We start from the raw sequence: 4,195 nt of genomic DNA on the forward strand, positions 1-4,195 counted from the left end.
TAATGTTAAGGGTACGTGGAATATCTTAAAAAAACGTATTGGGTAATAAATACACATCTTTAAATTTACCTACTTACTTTAATAAGAAAAATAAGGTCGTAGGTGATATGAATGACGTGGTAAATGAATTTAATTCTTTTTTTGTAAATATTGGGCCTAACCTGGCAAACTTAATTAGAAAACAGGATGATTCAGAATGGAAAGCAGACAGCAGAGTGGTACAGTCTGTGTTCATCCATCCATCTTCATCCGCTTTATCCAGGGCCGGGTCGTGGGGGCAGCAGCCTAAGCAGAGAAGCCCAGACCTCCCTCTCCCCAGCCACCTCCTCCAGCTAATCCGGGGGAACACCAAGGCGTTCCCAGGCCAGCCGAGAGATATAATCTCTCCAGCGTGTCCTGGGTCTGCCCCGGGGCCTCCTCCCGGTGGGACATGCCTGGAACACCTCACCCAGGAGGCGCCCAGGGGGCATCCTTGTCAGATGCCCGAACCACCTCAGATGGCTCCTTTCAATGTGGAGCAGCAGCTGCTCTACTCTGAGCCCCTCCCGGATGGCCGAACTTCTCACCCTATCTCTAAGGGAGAGGCCAGCCACCCTTCGGAGGAAGCTCATTTCTGCCGCTTGTATCCGCAATCTCGTTCTTTCGGTCACTACCCACAGCTCGTGGCCATAGGTGAGGGTAGGGACGTAGATCGACCGGTAAATTGAGAGCTTCGCTTTTACACTCAGCTCCCTCTTCACCACGACGGACCGGTGCAGCGTCTGCATTACTGCAGCTGCAGCCCCAATCCGTCTGTCGATCTCCGGCTCCCTTCTCCCATCCCTCGCGAACAAGACCCCGAGATACTTGAACTCCTCCACTTGGGGCAGGAACTCATCCCCGACCCGGAGTGGGCACTCCACCCTTTTCCGGCTGAGAACCATGGCCTCAGATTTGGAGGTGCTGATCCTCATTCCCGCTGCTTCACACTCGGCTGCGAACCGTTCCAGTGCGAGCTGGAGGCCCTCATCCGATGAAGCCAACAGAACCACATCATCTGCAAAAATCAGAGATGAGATTCTGAGGCCACCAAAGCGAAAGCCCTCCGCCACTTGGCTGCGCCTAGAAATCCTGTTCATAAAAATTATGAACAGAACCGGAGACAAAGGGCAGCCCTGGCGGAGCCCATCACCCACCGGGAACGAGTCCGACTTATTGCCGGCAATGTGAACCAAGCTCTTACAACGGTTGTATAGGGATCGAATGGCCCGTAGCAATGGGCCAGACACCCCATACTCTCGCAACACCTCCCACAGGACACCCCGAGGGACACGGTCGAATGCCTTCTCCAAGTCCACAAAACACATGTAGACTGGTTAGGCAAACTCCCATGCACCCTCAAGTATCCTGGAGAGGATAAAGAGCTGGTCCAGTGTTCCACGACCAGGACGAAAACCGCATTGTTCCTCCTGTATCCGAGGTTCGACTAGCGGACGAACTCTCCTTTCCAGCACCCTTGCATAGACTTTCCCAGGGAGGCTGAGGAGTGTGATCCCCCTGTAGTTGGAACACACCCTCCGGTCCCCCTTCTTAAAGATGGGGACCACCACCCCGGTCTGCCAGTCCACAGGTACTGCCCCTGATCTCCACGCAACATTGCAGAGGCGTGTCAACCAAGACAGCCCTACAACGTCCAGAGCCTTCAGGAACTCGGGGCGGACCTCATCAACACCAGGGGCTCTGTCACCAAGGAGTTGTTTAACTGCCTCAGTGACCTCGCCCCCGGAAATTGGCGGGTCATTCCCCTCATCCCCAGACTCTGCTTCCTCCTCGGAAGACGTGTCAGTGGGATTAAGGAGGTCCTCGAAGTATTCCTTCCACCGCCTGACAATTTTCTCAGTCGACGTCAGCAGCACTCCGCCAGCACTATACACAGTGCAGGTAGAGCACCGCTTTCCCCTCCTGAGACGCCTGACGGTTTGCCAGAATCTCTTCGAGGCAGTCCGAAAGTCTTTTTCCATGGCCTCTCCGAACTCCTCCCACACCCGAGTTTTTGCTTCAGCCACTGCCCAAGCCGCATTCCGCTTGGCCTGTCGGTACCTGTCGGCTGCCTCCGGAGTCCCACAGGCTAACCAAGCCCGATAGGACTCCTTCTTCAGCCTGGTGGCTCCCTTCACCTCTGGTGTCCACCATTTGGTTCGGGGATTACCACCACCGCAGGCACCAACCACCTTGCGGCCGCAGCTCAATGCAGCAGCTTTGGCAATGGAGACGCTGAACATGGTCCATTCGGACTCAATGTCCCCAGTCTCCCTCGGAATGCTGTTGAAGCTCTGCTGGAGGTGTGCGTTGAAGATCTCGCGGACTGGGGCCTCTGCTAGACGTTCCCAGCACACCCTCACTACGCGTTTAGGTGCACCAGGTCTGTCCAGCGTCCTCCCCCGCCACCTGATCCAACTCACCACCAGGTGGTGATCAGTTGACAGCTCAGCCCCTCTCTTTACCCGAGTGTCCAGAACATATGGTCGCAGGTCTGCTGATACGATTACAAAATCGATCATCGACCTACGGCCTAGAGCGTCCTGGTGCCACGTGCACTTATGGACACTCTTATGTTCGAACAGGGTGTTCGTTATGGCCAAACTGTGATTAGATTAGTCCAATAACAAAGCACCGCTCGGGTTCAGATCAGGGAGGCCGTTCCTCCCAATCACGCCCCTCCAGGTCTCGCTGTCGTTACCCACGTGAGCATTGAAGTCTCCCAGCAGGACAACAGAGTCTCCAGGTGGAGCACCCTCCAGCACCCCCCCCCCCCCAGGGACTCTAAGAAGGCTGGGTACTCTGAACTGCCACTCGGCGCATAAGCGCAGATGAATCTCAGGACCCGTTCCCCGACCCTAAGGCGCAGGGAACAAACCCTCTCGTCCACCGGGAAAAACCCCAACGTACCGGCAGCAAGCCGAGGGGATATTAGAATACCCACCCCAGCCCGCCGCCTCTCACCAAGGGCAACTCCAGACTGAGACAGAGTCCAGCCCCTCTCCAGGAGACTGGTTCCAGAGCCCAAGCCATGTGTAGAGGTGAGCCCGACTATATCTAGCCGGTACCTCTCAACCTCAAGCACTAACTCAGGCTCCTTCCCCACCAGAGAGGTGACATTCCATGTCCCTATTGCCAGTCTTGGCAGCCGGGGGTCAGTCCGCCAGGGCCTCCGCTCCTGGCCGCCACCCGGCACACAATGCACCCAACCCCTATGGCGCCTCGTGCGGGTGGTGGGCCTGCGGAAGGATGGGCCCATGTCTCCTCTTTGGGCTGTGCCCGGCCGGGCCCCATGGACTAAGGCACGGCCACCAGACGCTCGCCCTCGGGCACCCTCCCCGGGCCTGGCTCCAGGGCGGGGCCCCGGTAACCCTATCCCGGGCAGGGTAAACTGTTCCCTCGGTATCCTTTTCATAAGGGTCTTCTGAATCGCTCTTTGTCTGGTCCCTCACCCAGGGCCAATTTGCCATGGGAGACCCTACCAGGGGGCAAAAGCCCCCAGACAACATAGCCCCTGGGATCCCTGGGACACACAAACCCCTCCACCACGATAAGGTAGCGATTCAAGGAGGAGCAGTCTGTGTTTTTAGGGGAAATCACCGAAAAGGAAATCATAGCTATTGTAGCAAAATCTAAAAACAAGACATCCACTGACTCTGATGGGTTAGACATGGGTTAGTCATTGTATAATCAAACCTCTCTGTTATATTTTTAATCTCTCATTTTATACGGGTGTATTTCCTGACCGAATGAAAGTGGCAAAAGTTATCCCTCTTTATAAATCAGGAGACAGACATAGTTTTAATAATTATAGACCAGTATCATTGCTATCACAGTTTTCTAAAGCACTTGAAAAACTCTTTGCACAAAGATTTGATAGTTTCATTGAAAAACATCAACTGTTAAGTGAAAGTATGGATTTCGACGGAACAGATCAACAGCAATAGCATTAATGAAAACTATTGAAGACATTTCATCAGCAACACATAAAAGTTTATTTTGTGACCCAGAAAGAGTAATAAGAGTAATATTAAAACTAAGTAGCTGCCGCCATTGTTGGAAACTGGAATTGGCTGGGCCGCTCTATATCTGTGGTGTCTGTTAGCTGTTGAGCACTGGTTTGCCCTCATTAATCAGAAGCTTGGGGGTTCGATCCCAGGCTGCTACAGTCTGCATG

The sequence above is a fragment of the Rhamphochromis longiceps genome, linkage group LG1, assembly GCF_057381845.1.
Source record: "Rhamphochromis longiceps isolate RC_006_pf linkage group LG1, R_longiceps_female_GT1.1, whole genome shotgun sequence".
Classification (NCBI taxonomy): Eukaryota; Metazoa; Chordata; class Actinopteri; order Cichliformes; family Cichlidae; genus Rhamphochromis; species Rhamphochromis longiceps.